At 44.0% G+C, this 19,874-nt stretch overlaps 1 pseudogene; it reads right to left on the bottom strand.

Moving 5' to 3' along the window:
- Positions 1-3,233: 3,233 nt before the first annotated feature.
- On the bottom strand, positions 3,234-4,691 carry LOC142428714 (olfactory receptor 13A1-like; annotated as a pseudogene).
- Between the last annotated feature and the right edge of the window lie 15,183 nt (positions 4,692-19,874).

Here is a 19,874-nt window from a genome sequence, read left to right as displayed (position 1 = left end):
ATATTGTGGAAATTAAGTTAGATCCGGAAATATTTACAGGTACTTGGAAAATTAGAAGATTAATTCTAAGTGGCTAATGAGACCCAGAAGGACCAATTAAATCAAGTCATCTCTCAATACTGCTGACTCACAAGCTACTAATGCCAGGAAACATCTTTGACCAGTTTAAATACCTTTGGGAATGGATGTTGGGAACATTCTCACTTAGGATTAGTATTTGCTAGAAATCTTTTCTACTTCATACACTTTCCAGATGTCAAAGATTGCATAACCATGCTGATACAACCAGTGGTCCTCTGTGAACTTCTCACAATATAATCAGCTCCCAAGAACACATCTAGGAAACATATCTGTGTTAGGCTGGGTTGACCCATATACATATAAGAAAGTGTATTATATCAAGAAGTGATTATATATCAAGAAAGCACCCCAGCCCAGTCCAACTCAAGTCCATAAATCCAATATTAGTTCATAAAGTCCCTCTTCAGACTCAAGTAGTCTCAATCAATGATGCAGAATGCAGGAAGATCACAGGCCAGTGGGTTCAGAGTCATGTAAATCCAATGGTGGTAGAAAGATGACAGGGCTCTGGAAGATCTCGGGATCTGTGGCAGAGTCCCTGTAGGCAGGAAGGCAAAGTGGTAGAGTGAAAAGGAGATTCCTAGGGTCCTCCTTATGAGAAGGCCACACCCCCAAAGAGGTAGCATCAGGCTGTGACCTGATTGACAGCTTGGATTCCACCCCTACACTTTTACACATCTTCAAGTGGAGATAAAATCATCTATCCACCATAATATCACAACAGGACACATGGCTGTGTGCTTCTACTTCCACAACAATGAGAAACTAATTTACACAAAGTCACCAGAAATTGTCTGTGGCTGTGTCACACAATGATGTAGGGTCTAGGTGCATGATAAATGTACTCTACTTACAGAAACAGAAAGCATAATTAAAAATAGGGAAACTCTGAGGAAGAATGACAAGGTCCAGTTTCCTAGCTGGATAAATTGTCAAAATGTAAAGAGTTCCTTCTAAAAATTTGCATTTTGCTATTAACAACTTTTCTTCAAACATAGGCTATGCACCTTATATCGTAGAGTGAAAATCCAATATTATCTGCTAAACTAGATGAATTTAGTTGAGAAAGGCCTACAGCTTTCCCTGTTGTTTAGGGAGTACTCAAATAAAATCATGTCATGGGATATGTAGCCGGTACAGGAAGAAGTCTTTCTTTTGCCCCTAGAGCAAGAATCCATACTTAACTTGCATAAGAATCACCCAGAGGGCAGAGCTATTAGGCTTTGTTTCTAAGTAATCCGATTTTATTTTCAGTATTTTAAATTCTGTAAAATTTCCAACATATACATTTAAATATTGGCATACTGCCATATCTGCTTTAAACCTCCCTCTTTAAGATGTAAAATGATACAAATACAACTAAGCCCTCCCCTTTCATTTCTTTCCTCTTCCTCCCCCCCAGCCATAACCACTATTCCGATGCTGGCAGGCATCCTACACATAAATGTCTGTGTTATTTTATTTCAATAAACAATATGGCATGTTTCAGTGATTTTATTCATATAGTAATTCTTATCACCTATATGCCTTCATTTTTTACTTTGCTCACTCAGTGCTATGATATTGAGATATATCCATAACAATACATACAGATCTAGTATGATATTCCATGTATGTTAAAACCATGGTTTAGTTATCCATTCTATCACTGATAGGAAGTTAGGTCAGTTGGATAGTTTCCACTTTTATGCTATTGCAAAAGAATTGCAACAAAAAATGTTGAGCCTGTCTCTGTGTCCACGTACAGGAGCACTGGAAATGGATCCTTGAGGAGTCAAGGAGTGCATCTTCAAATGGATCACTGAGCGAAGCAGCATGGTACTGTGGATGGTATTTTTAAAATCTATTTATCACCTACTATGTTCTAAGCCCTGTTCTGTTGCTGACGATACAGTGATGGGCAAAGAGACACAGCCTCATGCAACCCTATACAGAAGGCATTGATCAAATCACCCACTGCGTGTGAGGCAGCAGGAGGACTCTCAAGAAGAAGAGAGGTGTCCTGGTGGTGCTTTGAGCTAATTCTTGGGTCAAGAATCACAAGGCTGGCTTTTCAAGACCACCCGCTCTTCTGTGGAAGAAAGATGAGATTCTCGGCTCCCATAATGATTAACTGGCCTTGAAATCCTGTATAGCAGGCGGTTCTGAACCTTCCTAATGCCGTGACCCTTTAATACAGTTCCTCATGTTGTAGTGACCCCCAACAGTAAAATTATTTCCATTGCTACTTCATAACTGTAATTTTGTTACTGTTATGAATCATCATGTAAATATCTAATATGCAGGATGTATTTTCATTGTTACAAATTGAACAAAATTAAACATACTTAAAGCATAGTCATTAATCACAAAACAATATGCAATTATATACTGTGAAATATTTATGTGTTTTCCGATGGTCTTAGGTGACCCTGTTAAAGGGTCAATTGACCCCCACAGGGATCATGACCCACAGGTTGAGAACTGCTGCATATACTGTCCCTGTGAGTTAGAATTGGTTTTAGTAGGGGAGCAGAAACCAAGGAGACTTGAACTCAACCTCGTACATGAAGAATTACACGGGCTTTAACATGAAGGTGGAGTATAACCAGGTAGAGGACAATGTGTACAAAGAACTGTATAAAAAGGACCCAGTGTAGGTTGTGTCTGGACCATGAGGTTCCTGTTAATACCCCTGGAGAGGGTAATACATATCTTGGACTTCAATGAAACCAGTATCCTAATGATTGGCTTTCTAGTGATAGGTCTAGATGGGGAAGGAGACACTTTCTCTGAAATTTGAAATCAATACTCAATTGATCTAAACAGCAATTGGAATAACTTTCAAGATTCACTGTTGATGGGATTTAGCTGACTTCTATCGCTTGGATTCTGGGACAGATGTTCAGTTTTTAAAGACCTAAGTAATAACCAAGATATCTGCTCAGTTAGTGCCATGTCTAGGGACCCTAAACCATCAGTTAAAGGTGTGAAAAGCAGCATCCCACCAGGATTCTCTGGTAAGTCAGAGGAGAAACTTTCCTCCACAAAGCTGGGCTGAGAGTGGTAATGTCAGAATCCATGGGGAGAAGGCAGTTATAACTGGTTGGAGAAATATTGTAAGGGTTGGACAGTCAGAGAGCAGCAAAGGATAGATTTTAGAAATTATAAATCTATAGTTTTTCTACCACGATAATCAAAACTTTCTTGAGAGCTGCCTTGACATCCTTCTTCCTGAGAGTGTAGATGAGAGGGTTCAGGGTGGGGCTCACTGTGGAGTAAAGTATTGCCAGAACCTTGCCTACCTCTGGGGAGTAGCTGGAGCCTGGGCTCAGGTAGGTGTAGATGACAGTGGAGTAGTACATGGTGACCACAGTGAGGTGAGAAGAGCAGGTGGAGAAGGCACGGCACTTCCCCTCGGCTGTCCGAATCTTCAGGATGGTGGAGATGATGAAGCCATAGGACACCATGGTGAGCAGGAAGTTGAACACAACAAAGAAGATGTCTGCCATTGTTGGATTAGGGAAAGGAACGCGAGCTCACCTTGGGCGCACGGAAGAATTATGACCAGTTGAGATGGAAACACGGCAAAAGGAGTTTTATTTTTGGATTAGCTTGAGCTAGGGCTTTTTTTCCTGCACAGCCCAGCGCAGTGGGACCTAGCATCCAGAAGGGAATCAGCTCCGAGTTCTTTGTTTCCTGGGCTTTTATGGGGCCAGGGACAGGGGGAGCAGTCCAGTGTTGCTGTTCTTTAAATTTATTGGAGAAAATTTCTGGCATCAGCGTTGTCCAGTGGTGGTTGGCGAGTAGTTTCACGCATATTTTCTTGACTGGTCAATTGCGGGGGCTGGGGGGGTCGCTGCTCCCTACTGGTCAGTCTGGGACAGGTGATGCCTTCTCTGACAGAATTACCTCAGTGTCCAGGAATCTGAAATTAGAGCTTAAGCCTGCCCCAGACTTTGGTTTTATACAGCCTGTCATGGTGCTGGTCTGGCAGTTGTAAACCAGGACCCCATACCATGATGGTCATGATGCCGTTGACATATGTGGAGGAGCAGGACAGCAGCAGGAGGGTGGGGGAAATCTCACAGAAGAAGTGGTCTATCACGTTGGCTCCACAGAGGGTGAGACGCAACATCAGGCAGGTGTTGACGCCAGCACCAAGCACACTGATGCTCCACACAGCTCCAGCCAGCACCGCACACACCCGAGGGCTCATCAGGGTGCTGTAGTGCAGGGGCTGGCAGATGGCCACGTAGCGGTCATAGACCATAGCAGTGAAGAGCAGCACCTCTGTGGCCACGGACCATGATAGGAAGAACATCTGGGTCATGCAACTTTTATAGGAAATGGTTCTCTTCTCTGCCACCAGGGTCTCCAGCAGCTTGGGTATCACAGTGCATGCACAGGAACATCCAACACAGTCAAGTTGACCAGGAAGAAGTACATGGGGTGTGGATCCCAGAGCTGAAGATGATGGCGATCACAATGAGGAGATTGCCACAGAGGGCCATGGTGTAGAGAGTGAGAAAGAGGCCAAAGAGAGAGGCCTCGAGCTGTGGTGTCTCTGAGAATCCCTGCAGGACGATTTCTGTCACCAGGGTCTGGTTACTCATGATCTTCTGACTCATCAACTAATTTTCATAGCAGGGTTCTCTAGAGAAACAAAACCAGGACACTTATGATGATGGTAGATAGATTTATACAGCGAGAAGGAATGTAACAGCTAATAGTCCACACAGCAGGACAGAGGGCTCAGTTCAACTCACCTTTTTTGCAACAGATCATGATAGATAGGTTTATTGTTCCTATGAAAGCCTACTTGACACAATTAACCTAACTATCACACTATAGAAGGCAGTTTCTTTCTTATTCTATGATTTGTCTAGGAAGTAAACGTTTATGACTATTGGCAGACATAAATGTGCAGACTCTAATGCTCATTTAACTTGCTATTTCCTCAATGTATTCATAATTTCTCTGCTTAAAATAATCATCCAACCCTGCTCCACCCCACTCCATTCTAAAGAAACATTGGCCTAACCTGGGGCCATGGGGAACCACAGACATTTCTGGAACTTTATCTTCATTGATGCTCGATTCATCATCACCTTCTTCCCAATGGTATTAACTTCACATTTGTCTCTGCTTACGGTATTTATTATAACCATGTAAACAAATTGAGTAATATAACCATGTGGAATATGTTGGCTCAGCCACAAGAACAATGGTGAGGATGGCACAGGGCCGAGTAGTCGTTCCTTCTGTGGTACCTGGGCTCACGTTAAGATGGGCCTGACGTGACAGCACCTAACAAGAATAATAGACAGTATCATGATCAATGGGGAAAGATTGAAATTGTGGAGGATTTCATTTTACTTGATCCACAATCAACACCCATAGAAGCAGCACACAAGAAACAAAATGTCGTGTTGCATTGAGCAAATTTGCTACGAATAGCTTCTTTTAAAGTGTTAAAGAACAAAGTGTTTAACACTTTTAAAGTGTTAAAGTTCTCACTCTGAGAACTCAGATGTGCCTGACCCAAGTCATAGGTGGTCAATTGCCTCATATGCATTCAGAAGTCATGCAATGAATAAGGAACCCCTGAGAAGAATGTATACATTTGAATTATGATGTTGGCCCTGAATGTGGACTCTACCATGGAATGCCAGAAGAATGAGCACATTTCTGTTGGAAGGAATGCTCCTTAGTAGTGAGAATGGTAAAATGTAGTTTTATGAACCTTGAACATGTTATGGGGGGGGGGAGCAGTCCATGGACAAGGACACTGTGCATGGTTACATAGTGGGTCAGTAAAAAAAAAGGGAAGCTCTTCCACAAGATGGAATGACACAGTCACTGCCGCCGTGAGCTCTAACCTAGTGACAACTGTCAGGATGGCACAAAGGGACAGTGTTTTGTTCTGTTGGACTTTGGATTCCTGTGAGCCAGAAGCACAAACACACATTCTGGAGGGCAAAGTGCATATTTGTTGCTTGTGTAACTGAGCTTGCCGACAGGCCTTCCCTGTGCCACAAGGAGCCTGTTCCCATATATTTGGAATCTGACTGTTAAGTGTGCATGCTTGGGCACCATGCCACATCCATTTTTTGTTGACGAGAGGTATAGAACCACCCCCAATCCATACACATGTACTTCTTTAAGACCTTCCCCTCTCTCAGAAACCAAATGAAGACAGGAGGGTGTTAGGCAGAGGATATGGACAAACTTGAATCTGACCCTGACTCTCACCTTCCCTCCCTATAACCTTGCTGGGGGGCCAGGCACACCAGCAGTGAGGAGAAAGGCATAGCAGAAGTACTGTGTTCACAGGGAAGGCTGGGCTATGAAGGGCTCTCTGGTCCTACTCCATGATGGACGGCCAGCTCCATTGCCCTGACCCTCAGGCAACAGCCTTGGATCACAGAAGCTTCCAACCAGAGAGAAGGAAGAGACCTAAGAGGGTGAGGAAGCCACAAATGGTGGGGGGCAACCCAAGAAGAGTTCCTTCCAGCTAGCCTGTACATTTCTGCCACGAACCCTCCCTGGATTTCATATTGAATACATAGCCCTTCTCCCATTTTAAGCCACTATCAAGAACATTGTAACAGGTAGCATATCTTTGCCCATCGAGACGTGCTAGCTATAAGAATTATCTCTATGTGAAGCAGGTATATTTTGAAATGAAAATTATCGATGTGGACAATGAATATACAAATGTGCTTTAAACAATAGATGTATGTACAGATTGTGATAAGAGTTGTATGAGCCCCTAATAAAACGATTTTTCAAAAAAAGATTCCAAACACTTAAAAAAATGAAAGAAAATTATCTTTTCCTTTTTTTAAAATCATTCTATTATGAGCTCATACAACTCCCATCACAATCCATACATACATCAATTGTGTAAAGTACATTTGTACATTCGTTGCCCTCATCATTCTCAAAACATTTTTTCTCCACCCAAGCCCCTGGAACCAAGTCCTCATTTTTTCACCTACCTCCCAACTCCCCCCTCCCTCATGAACCCTTGATAATTTATAAATTATTATTCTGTCATATCTTGCTCTGTCCCATGTCTCCCTTCACCCACTTTTCTGTTGTCTGTCCCCCAGGGAGGAGGTCACATGTAGATCCTTGAAATCGGTTCCCCCTTTCCAACCCACCCTTCCTATTCCCTCCCAGTATCACCACTCACACCACTGGTCCTGAGGGGATCATCCGCCTTGGATTCCCTGTGTTTCCAGTTCCGATATGTACCAGTGTACATCCTCTGGTCTAGTCACACTTGCAAGGTAGGATTCAGATCATGACAGTGGGACCTGGGAGAAAGCATTTAGGAACTAGAGGAAAGTTGCATATTTCTTTGTTGCTACATCGCACCCTGACAGGCTCATCTCCTCCCCAAGACCCTTCTGTAAGGGGATGTCCAGTGGCCTACAAATGGGCTATGGGTCTTCACTCTGCGCTCCCCCATTCATTCACTATGGTAAGATTTTTTTGTTCTGATGATGCCTGATACCTGATCCCGTTGACAACTTGTGATCACACAGGCTGGTGTGCTTCTTCCACATGGGCTTTGTTGCTTCTCAGCTAGATGGCTGCTTGCTAACCTTCAAGCCTTTAAGACCCAAGACGCTATATCTTTGATAGCCGGGCACCATCAGCTTTCTTCACCACATTTGCTTATGCATCCATTTGTCTTCAGCGGTCGTATTAGGGAGGTGAGCTCACAATGATATGATTTTTTTTTTGTTCTTTGATGCCTGATAACTGATCCCTTCAGCACCTCGTGGTGACACAGCCTGGTGTGCTTCTTCTATGTCAGCATTATTGCTTCTGAGCCAGATAGCCACTGGTTTACCTTCAAGCCTTTAAGACCCCAGACGCTATCTCTTTTCATAATAGGGCACCATAAGCTTTCTTCACCACATTTGGTTGTTCACCCTCTTTGTCTTCAGCGGTTGTGTCGGGAAGGTGAGCATCATAGAATGCCAATTTAATAGAAGAAAGTATTCTTGCATCGAGGGAGTACTTGAGTGGAGGTCCAAGGTCCCTCTGCTAACTTAATACTACTAAACCTATAAATATATGCACATAGATCTATTTCCACATCCTCATGTATAAATATATTTGCATATGTACATGGTTTTATCTAGACCTCTATAAATGCCCTTTGCCTCCCAGCTCTTTCCTCTGTTTCCTTTGACTTCCCTCCTGTCCCACTATCATTCTCTGTCCCCACCATGGTTTCAGCAATTCCTCTTAGTTACATTTCCCTTGATCATTCCCAACCAGGCCTCGTACACCCTCTTCACCACCGATATGGATTGCTTGTTCCCTTGTCCCTGAATTTATTAACACTGCTACCTTTCCCCCCACCTCCCCCTCTCCCATGTCCCCAAAGAACTATTGGTCCCGTTGTTTTCTCCTCCAATTGTTCATCCAGTCTACCTTATTTAGACAGACCTGTGGAGATAATAACATGCACAAAGACAAGACAGAGCACAACCAAGCAACAATATACAACAACACAACAACAAACCAATGATGAAAAAAATTACACAACAATAAAGAAAAGCTTGTAGTTAGTTCAAGGATTGTTTGTTGGCCTTTAGGAGAGTTTTCCAGTCCAGTCTGTTGGGGCACCACGCCCTGGCCCCAAAGTACACCTTCAGTATTCCCTGGGGAACCTCGCTGCTCCATTCCCTTGCAGTTCTGTTGCACCCCCTTAATGTTTTTCCCCAGTGTGGCGGGATCCGATCGGGTGCAATTCCCACACTGTGTCTCTGGTGTTGTCCCCTATAGAGCCATGGGTCAGTGAGGAGCATCATGTCTCATAGTGGGGCCGGCCATGTGGTCCTCTCTGTCCACTGGCTGCTCTAATTGGGAACATCAACCTCCTGGGCTGGTGGGCCATGATGTGCTCCACTCTCTCCTCCCCCTTCATCTGCTTCCGTGTGCTCCAATCAGATATGTCCCTCTTCTGGAGCTATAGATTCAGTGCCGTCCTTTGAAATAAATTCTTTTGAGGGGAGGGGCAGGTGTCCACTTAGTATTTAGTGTGGGGGACGGCCCCCCAGACCTCGCCACTGGCTCCCTACTCCATGCTGGCATGTTGCATTCACATCTTGGAGCATCGGGTTGAAGTCTGGTCCCTCTTTCCCTGTGGAGACACAAACAATACCCTCCCCTTGGGTGGGTTTGTGCCCTGTGCCCCCCGCCTACCCTTTTCTTTATTATTATTATTTTTCTCCTTTCCCCACCTCCTTTTTAGTTGGGTACTATGTGTACTCCTTTATTTAGTGTGGTCCCTGCCATATTAACTTTTCCTCACCCCAGGAATATTTGTATATCGTAGCTTTTTCCCTATGCCCCTTTTACCGTTTTTTTTTTAAGCTTACCTCAGAAACCTTTGAAGTCTTTCTATTTTTAAGTCAATACTATCATGAGGTTTGTTTTCCCTTTTTTTGCCCTCTGGGTGAGGTTGTTCTAGATGGTAGTCTCTTATTTATGCTTGGTGAGTGTTGTTCCTGTGCCCATACTGGGTTGGCAAGGATCTTCTATTCTTTGAATTTTTTCTTGTCTGGGAAGACTCTTACTTCTCCATCTATCTAGATCAATAATTTCACTGGTAGAGTATTCTTGGGTTTGCGTTGTTTTCCTTCAATTTTTGGAATATGTTACTGCACTCTCTCCTCTTCTTCATAGTTTCTGATGATAGGTCTGAGCACATTCTTATGTGGGAACCTTTCTATGTGATTGCTTGTTTTTCCCTAGCTGCTCTCATGATTTTCTCCTTTTCCTCAAAGTTGGATAATTTAACTATTATGTGCCTTGGTGACTTCTTCTTGGGATTCTGTCTAGCTGGGGTTCTTTCGGCCTCCTGAATGGTTTCCTGGTTTTCATTCATTAAACTGGGGAAGCTTTCCTCCAAGAATTCTCTCACTATTGTTGCAGATGACTTCTTTGTTGTGTCTTCCTCCAGTAAGCCAATAATTCTAATGTTGTTCCACTTCATAGCATCAGACATAGTCCTTAAGTTTTCTTCAGCTTCTCTGATGATCTTATTAAATTTTTGTTCGTGTTTCTTAAAGTCTGCTTGGCTGTCCTCCAAGTCACTGATGCAGTTCTCTGATTCCTCCAGTCGCTTCTTGAGGTCTGTGAGTCTGCTACTGGTTTTTGTTATTTCCTCCCTAAGCTCCTGTATTTCCCTTGGGTTTATGACTTTTACCTCTTCTATCATTTCATCCTTTTCCTGTATTGTTTCCCTCATATCCTCTATGACTCAAAGTAGTATTCTGAACATTTCTTTTTGTGGCAGCTCAATGTCTGCTTCTTCTATCCATGCCATTATGTCCAGGACATCTTCTGACATTTCCTTTTGTTTCTCCCATTTTTTCGCTGAGGTCAGTGGGACTGACTGATGGCTGTTGCATTGTTTTAGAGGAGCACTGGCTCTCTTTGGGAGACTTGTAGGAATGCTTCTTCAAACTCCCTATAGCTTATTTCACTATGGAATTAACTGACCACTTTATCTTCCTGTGGCTTCCCTCTCAGGGCAGCGACCCAGAAGGCTGGTGAGTTGCCTGCTTTGGTGTTGGGCAGAGGTTCCTGCAGCAGCTTGGAATGTTGAGGAGTGTTGGCTGAGCTACCTTATGCCCCCAGGCACACAGACAGGAATTCCCCAGTAAGAAGTTCATCAGAGTATCCCCTGGTGGAGGTCAGCAGGGCTTTCCTGGCCTCGGGCTTGCTACACAGGGTGGAGCTCACCTAGCTGTGTGTGGCACAGGCGTAAATGTCCTAGGCTAAGGGGAGTGATCTGCAGGTTAGCAGTAGTGTGTGAGAGACCAAGAAAGAGACAAAGAGGAGAAAAAAAAGTTAAAAAGCAAGCCCAAAGAGCCTGTTGGGTGTTGGGGAGGGGGGATTTAGTGAAGAGATGGAGACAAATGTAACAATGTAGCTGACAATCCCTGCCAGTGGAGCTCAAGGGTTTCATCCCTGCCCTGAGGCAGATAGTGCTAAACTGTGGCTGTGTTGAGAAAAGGCCCCTGTACAGCCCTCCAAGACCTGCACTATCCTCCAATGGGGGGGGAGGGGGGGTCAGAGAGGAGCTGCAAGGGTTTAGTCCCGAGGTGGGTGGTGGCAAACTGTGGCTATGTTGAGTCCAAGCCACCCTACAGGCTCCAAATGGTCCTGGCTCTGGCAGAGACAGTGGCATGGATAAGGTCAAGCCCCAGATGGCCTCCACTGAGGTAGGCCAAAAGCTCCCAGTCCCTCAAAATCCCATGGGTCTGTGCTTATTTATCTTTATGATGCTCCTCCTGCATTTCAGCAGTGTTGACTTACCCTCTAAGCAACTCTCCTGGGCTGAATTCTGCGGAGTCCCTCTGGTCTGTATCACTCCGTCACCATCTTCCCAGAAGTCCCCTCAAAAAGAAAATTATCAATGTGCACTTACTCTTTGGCTGCTCCCTACTGAGTCTCTCCAGCACCTGCTGTGATAGTTAGCCTAAATAGAGCCATTTTATATTAAGCAATCATTCTGCACCAGTCCTAGAGTGAAACCTCAGGCCTTAGAGCATTTAAAAAAAAAAACCAAATAGCCCTTGTTCCTAAAAACCAGCAAAAGACTATCCTGTACCAGGGAATTGTGCAACCGCAAAGTCTGCTTGCTCAGCTGCTCTGCTTAATCACAAGTTCTGCTTCTGTACCAGCCTGCTTACACAGCTCAGCAATTTAATGAAACCTTATAAAAACCCAAGTTTGTAAGCAAAAGGGACCACCAGCCATTGGCCGCATTTTTTCTAGGGCTGGCTGGTCCCTGCGCAGGTTTCTTTTGTTATTAAACTTTTTATTTCTTTCAATCTTACGTCTCAGTTGTTCTTGTCTGGCTCACGTACAATACTGCCACACCAGGAACCCGTCTCAGGCCCTCCTCTATGCACACTGTGTCTCCTGACCAGTCAGTGCCTTGAAAGAGAATGTGCAAAAGTGTATATACACATGCACTCACCGACAATAAACCACCCTTCCTGTTGCTCATGGAAGATATTGCTTAGTACCAAGCTAGGCATGGAAATCCGTTGGCGGTGAACCCAGTAAAGCCTGTGGCTGAGAGAAAGAGGAGAAGCGGGCATGAAGGCCTGAGGGCAGGGGTTCCTTGACCGTGGGCCATCTCCCAGCGAGCTGCAGTAGGGAGAGGGAAGGGAAGCTCTCCTCCCCACCCCCACCGGGCCTTGGGGCTGCTCAGACTGCGAAGGAGGGAGGAGAGCCCCCTGCTGCCATGCTCAGTCTCTGGAGGAGACCCAGACCCTGCCCTGAGGAGCCCCAGAAGTTTTCTGTGGGAGCTTCTCCCTGCCCAGAGGGGGGGCACGGCCTCACCGGGGGTGGGGCAGGCTGTGTGCTCCCTGCAAGACCCCCTGCAAGAACGAGAAGGGGCCAGGCGCATGCAAGCACCATCAAGACCCAGCAGTTCCGGCCCAACCTCCCATCTTCGTCGGAGGAGCTGTGAGAAGAAAGGCATCTCCAACACTTCACTTCTTGCTATTAGATGATGTCACAAAGAAAGGAAAAAAACCTGAGACAATGTCACGACCAGATCTTAGCAGATACTCCTTGATAAGCTGAAGCTCAGAGGCACAGGCAGAAAGGCGGGGCTCTCTGTGCCTGTAGAGTGACAGTCTCGTACTCACAGGAGCAGCTGTGCGCTGCCCAGCAGGGTCGCTATGAGCCAGCAGTGAGTGGGTGAGGGAGGTAAGAGACACACAGATATAATGAATGTGTATCATCCATTTCTTTCTGACAACTAAAGAAATAGAGGATGCAATTCATTCAAGTTTATATAGGAATGTTCAAATTTTCCATGTGGAGTACAAAGAGACATTCCCAAATGTAGTCTGTGCTGTTCATTCCCGTTTCTCAGGAGACAGTCCTGCCTTATCTCCAGGGCTCTGCTTTTAGCAATGTCATATACAGCGACTTGAGACTGCACTGGTCAAGTATCATTGTGTCATGCTTTGTATAATTATAAAGGAAAAATTAACCATCAATTCCAAACTCACAAAATCGACGCATAATGGGGCATCTGAGAAGATATAAATGAAGAAGAAAAGCCAGGGTGTGTGCTCCCATTATGACAGATGATTGGTTGGGCAGATGCAGTTTCCCTAAGAGTCTAGAACCATGAAGATTGCAGGTCTCAGGTCCACCCCCGTACAGAGATGTCAATATGAAAATGTAAGGGTTGGAGCATCTGAACTTGCAGTTGAGGCTGGTTAATGGCTATGTCTAGTTTCAGAGGTTGGGAGCACCATAAATCTGAAAATAAAGACCTGAGGGCATTTCAGTATAAGCAGGGCCCTTTGAGAAGCTACATCACAGGCCCACTCAACACAGGCTCTGAAAATGGGTTTCTGTACTCAGCTCCCCCGTCCAACGGGAGCTGCCACTGGAGCCACCAGAAGGTGAGCACACCTCACACCAGCCCCTTGCAGCTCCAGGGCTGCCAACACTGCTCCTGCTGCCAGCTTCACAGGGACTTTGCTCCACAGGTGCCATGTTGTCCCTTCCCAAGGAACCTGGGTCATTTTCCTCCAAGTCGCCACATCTCCCACAAGCACAAGGCACTCTGATGACAGATCACCATTACTGAGTACACTCACGTTTTGCCTTTCACTTGAAGCAACATTTTTCATTGTTACAACGAGGTGCCATGAAATACAGAGCAGAAAAAGTGCAAAAATAAAATGCCCATAATCCTTGGCTTCAGCTGGAACCATTGATACTAGTTTGTCTATTTGTCCTTTCATTGTGGTGTGTGTGTGTTGCAATTCTGATAGGAACTTGAGACAGCTTAATGTTTAAAAACCCACTTATTCTCCTAAAAACGATATATGCCAACAAAGAGGAGGGGGAAAATAAGTCTATTTTTAGAGAGAGAAAATCCTAATCCTTAAGGTATAGGCACCATTGTGTCATTGGTCCACTGCAAAGATAAGGAAAGTACGACTTGAAGAAGTAAAATTATTTTCTCCAAGTTGCACAAAAAGCAAGTGGCAAAGCTGTGAGTTGGGCCCTGGTCCTAAAGTCGCAACGCTTACACCATTACTAGCCATCCTTGGGGAAGCTAGCCAATTAAGACTGGGTGTGTAGGACTGGCTCTCATGGTAATGTGGCTGCGGGAGAAGGGTCCAGTGCCTGCAACAGGAAGCCCCAGCTTCCAAGGGGAACTGGAGTCCTTTGCTCCAGGAAGGAAAAGAGAGAGTGTGGCTGGGTGGCTACACCCACAAATTACTTCCATGGCTTTGCTCAGGGCGCATGCTCGCGCTGAACTTCCAGTGGCAGCACACGAAAGCATCCTGGGCAGCCTGTGGAGTAAGGCTGTCATCTGGGAGGAATCCTCATTCCCGGTGAGAGACCCCAAGCACCAGGAGTAGCGCAAATTGGAAGCAGGTGATGAGAGGCAGCCACGGCCAGCACTCCTAGCAGAAGAGGAAGAGATGTGTGGGTCACTCAGTGGCAGCGGGTCCCTCTCAGGTTTCCACCTGGTGCCTGAAGGATACTCTAGGGACTTAAATATGTACCTGAGTCCACTGACTGCCTTTTCATTGCATTACATGACATAACGGTCACTATGAGAGAATGGTGTTGGGAACAAATCCAGTGGACCTCCACACAACAGCTTGCTACCCCTCCGGCAGTTGTGGGGGTGACCAGAGTTGTCAGGGATGCTGAATGGAGTTGAGGGGTTAGATGAATCAAAAGTGGACTGTAAATAGGCACCCCCTTTCTGGGGAAAATAATCAACAATATGTCAAGAGTCTTAAGATAAAATATCTATTTCTTCGTTGCATTTACAAAGATAATCTGTAATGTCTTTTCTTTGTACAAAACTGCTCTTTGCAAAGTTATTTATAATAGGAAAAATGGTTGCCAACCAACTAGTTCACATCATTGTTTTTAAAAACCTACATCTTCCTTCTAGAATAGTATACAGCTGTTAAACATGCTACAGAGTAATGTCTGTAATTAGTTGAGGGAATAAGTGTTTTATAGAATTTTTAAAAACACATAATAAAATATGATGCATGTAACACAGTCTCATATATGTAAGAAAAATGTAGACCCACAGGTAAAATTACACCTGGGTATTCACTGTCTCACAGAGCAGGAACTCAACTTTGTCTCCTCTCCTGCACATTTGGTTCCCAGTCAAGATGGAGTACCTGCTGGCATATTTACCACCAGCTTAAGCAACAAAATAATGGGCAGTGTATATGAAAGACCCTGGAGGAAGCCTCCTTAGCAACCTGCAATGTGCAGTGACACACGTTTGCTTGTAAAGAGGGACGAGAGCTTACAGCACTTGCTAATAAAGATCCAGTGTGGATCACACCTCAATGTAAAGAAAGCAAAATTTATTCTCAAATGAGAAAACTTCACATTTTAAAACTTCATTGGGCTGAGATTCACAATCAGTCCCAATGGAAGCAGTACCACAAAATCAAACACCACACTGGACAGGGAAAATCTACTGCATCAGACCATTTTAAAAGCATAGGTGTCACTTTGAGGACTGAGGTATGCTTGTCCAACCCGTGTAATTTCAGTTGCATTCTGTGTGTGCAAAAGTTGGATTGTGAATAAGGACACTGGATAGAATTGTTGCATTTGAATTATGATGTTAGCAAAGAGTAGTGAATATACCATGAGCTGCCAGAGAATGAACTGGGAGAGGCACAGCTCTCCTGGAAGAAACACGGTTAGTATATTTCTGAGAAGCAGGGAGGGTGAGGCTTATGCTCACATATTTGGAACATGTTCCACGGAACCAATCCCTGGAGAAGGACATCAAGTCTGGTAACAACTTAGATTGGTTGACTGATTCCCTTGGACACAAATGCTATTTCAAGCAGGAAGGAAGTTTTGCCTTGTGTGTGCCAGATCCCCACCAGCGAGCTGTCTCTAGAGACATAGGAGAATAGCCTTGAATTTGAAAAACTTCACGATGGGAAGGAAAGGCAATTAAAGTTTGTGAGAAAAGCTAAAACGTAAGTATAGATGATGGAGAAATTGCATGTACATCCTATAAAAGCTGATACATTAACTTCCAATGCAAAGTTAAGGTGAAACTATCACCATGAAAGAAAGACTATTTCTGAGGGAACTGGGACAAACCTGAGAACCTTTGTGCAGGGAATTCATAGGCTAACAGAAACAGGGAAGGACACAAATACAGAGGAGGCACAAATTGACAAATGGGATACACTGAAGATAAAACACCCATGTACTTCAAAAGAATTCACTGAGAGTAATAAGAGAGCCCACAGATTGGGAAAACGTCTTTAGTAATGACACATCAGACAAAGGCCTTATTGCTAAAATCTACATTATTCTGTTAGATTACAAAAAGAAAAAAACTAATTGCCTACAGAGGAGGTGGGCAAAGGGCCTGAACAGAAGTTTCACAAGGGCAGAAATCTGAATGGCCAATAAACATATGATAAAAGTTCCCAAACATATGTCATTAGCCACAAGAGAAATGCAATTTAAAACAACTATGAAATACCACCTAACACCCTCAAAGGTAGCCCAATTCAAGAAAGCAGAAAGAAACAAGTGTTGGAGAGGCTGTAAGGAGACAAGAACTTTCATCCATTGCTGGTGGACCTGTAAGTATGTGCAGCCACTATGGAAACCTATATGGCGATATCTAAAGCAGATGGAAACCGAGCTACCATATGACCCAGCAATCCCCCTACCAGGCACACACCCAGAAGAGGCAAGACACAAATCAAGACCAGACTTGCGCTCCGGTGCTCATCACGGCACAGTTCACAATCACAAGGAGCTGGAAACAACCCAAATTTCCATCAATGGATGAATGGACTAAAAAAAACTATGGTACATGCATACAATGGAGTACTATACCTCCCTAAAAGCTGTGATGAACACATGAAGCACAAGGCCACATAGGAAGAATTGCAGGAAATTATGCTAAGCGAAGTAAGCCAAGCACACAAGGACAACATGAGTCAACTGAGGTTAAGCTAAAAAGTGCAAAGGGGGGCATAGGGGAAAAACTACTGTATACATACATTCCTGGGGTGAGGTCTAGGTATTATGGCAGGGGACAGACTCAATCCAGGGAAACATATGACAGCCAACTAAAAATAAGGGGGCAGGGGAGACATGGGTGCAGGGGAACAGGGCACTAACCCACCCAAGGGGAAAGTGTTGCTTATATCTCCCCAGGAGAGGGGGAGAGGGACCAAACTTCATCCTGGTGCACCAAGACGTGAATGCAACATACTGGCATGAAGCAGGGAAACAATAGAGAAGTCTGAGGGGCTGGCCCCAATCCAAATACCAGGAGGGGGGGGTGGAAGGAGAATGGGGGAACCAATCATAATGATCTACATATAACCCTCTCCCAGGGGGACAGACAACAGAAAAGCAGGTGAAGGGATACAGCGGTCAGTGTAAGACATGAAAAAAATTTTTATATTTTATGAAATATGAGGGAGAGAGAGAGGAAAGAGGAGGGAGAGGAAAAATGAGGAACTGATACCAAGGGCTCAAGTAAAAGAAAATGTTTTGAAAATGATGACAACATCTGTACAAATGTGCTTGATACAATGGCTGTATGTATGGATTGTGACAAAATCTGTACCAGCTCCCAATAAAACAATTTTTTTAAAGAAAAAAAAAGCTGTTGACAGTTCTGTCCCTCCTGCCCTAGGGGTGGTTCTGCCCTCAGACAGGTGTTAGAGAACCTATACCCAGAGTTTCATACCTAATATGTTAAAAGGAAGCAACAGTCCTTAGGAAATACCTAATGCTTGTCTCCTGGAAAAGAGAGAACTAAAATGGATCACATATAACTCTGTTCTAAAACTGTATACATTTTCTTTCAAAGTTAGTGAACTAGTGAAGACCTAGAGAAATAAAATTGATACAGGTAACATTAAAGAAATTGAGCCTACGAAATCAAGGCTTTGGATAATAGGGATGAATAATTACTAGGAATGGTTTAATGATTTTTATCATCATTGTGCTCATTTGACCATATTCTATTTTTACTGATTTTGGGTATGTAAAGAATATAAAACATTTTGCATCAGGCATCAAAGAACAAAAAATAGTATCATTGTGAATGAGGGGGAGTGCGTAGTTGGGACACAAAGTCCATCTGCAGGTAACTGGACATCCTCTTACGGAGTGATCGCAGGGTGGAGATGAGCCAGTCAGGGTGCAGTGTAGCAACAATGAAATATACAACTTTCCTCTAGTTCCTAAATGTTTCCTTCCCCCCACTATCATAATCCCAATTCTACCTTACAAATCTGGCGAGATCAGAATGTACAATGGTACAGAAAGGAACTGGAAACAGAGGGAATCCAGGACAGATGATCCCTTCAGGACCAGTGCTGTGAGTGACAAAACCGGGAGGGTGGAGAGAAGGTGGGGTGGAAAGGGGGAACCGATTACAATGATCTACGTGTAACTTTCTCCTTGGAGGACGGACAACAGAAAAGTGAGTGAAGGGAAACGTCGGACAATGTAAGATAAGACAAAATAATAATTTATAAATTATCACGGGTTCGTGATGGAGGGGGTAACAGGGAGGGAGGTGGAAAGATGAGGAGCTGATGCCAAGGGTTTAAGTGGAGAGCAAATGTTTTGAGAATGATGATAGCAACAAATGTAGAAACATGCTTTACAAAATTGATGTATACATATGGATTGTGATAAGAGCTGTAGGAGCCCCCCAAAAATGATTGTTTAAATGAATTGGTATATATATAATATATTACTTGTGTTTTAACCAATAGTGGATTGGGTTCGATGAGTCCAACAAAGAGTTCAATGCCATGGCACTTCTGAAGCTCAGACTGAGACTTCTTGGATTAGTCATTTAGTAGAACAAGGGAAGAATTTCTTAAGGGCAGCTTTAAACTCCTTATTCCTCAGCGTGTAGATGAGGGGATTCAAAGTAGATGTCACAATGGTGTAGAGGACACCTTCAGGACAGTTTCCTTAAAGAAACAGGGCCCCACTGCTTGCCACAGAGCCCCCTCCCTGTGACTGCCCAGACGCTTGCTCCACGGTGTGAAGGATGACCTGGTTCTCCAGCAGACCTCCTGCAGCTTGCTGACCAAGCTCTCAGCACAGATGTGGATGTCATCCTCCAGAAAGAGACTGACCACCACATAGAGGGAAAGGTGGCATCGAGCTTCTTGTTGATACTATTGATGACTTAATTGACACAGCGTCATCTTGTATTATGCTATGGCATAGAGAAATATGTTATGGTGTAGTTGACTAGAACCATACTCTTGGTTGGCATGCAACGGTTACATTCAGAAAAGAAAAGAAATATTTTCCCTTTATCTGTACTATGTAAATATCCATTGAACATTTATTAAATAGTGTATTTGCACAAATGGTACAAATTGTGAAGAAAGCACCAGCAGTTTTTTAGTAATAAATTACTCCTCCCTTCAAAACAAAAAATAAAATAAGCCTAAATATATATTTCAATGTCTAAGAAAATGTAACATACAAAATGCATATTTTAATTTATTAGTGGTGTGGGCAGTGCTTAGGATTTACTAGAACTTTAGAAAATTTATACAAATAATAAATGACATATTAAACACAATCTAATGTCCTCTAAATTCCAAGAGCCTTATGGATGAGAGCCCTGATCTCCCAATGTCCTGCTTGTGAGGACAAGTCACTAGTTGGCTGAGGGTTCTCCCTGGGGAAACGCCAGTCCTTTGAATGAGTCTTTCTTCTAGGATTAG

The sequence above is a fragment of the Tenrec ecaudatus genome, chromosome 16 (assembly GCF_050624435.1).
Source record: "Tenrec ecaudatus isolate mTenEca1 chromosome 16, mTenEca1.hap1, whole genome shotgun sequence".
NCBI lineage: Eukaryota > Metazoa > Chordata > Mammalia > Afrosoricida > Tenrecidae > Tenrec > Tenrec ecaudatus.
The sequence above is the reverse complement of the archived record's forward strand: the minus strand, read 5'-3'. Positions and strand labels throughout refer to the sequence as shown.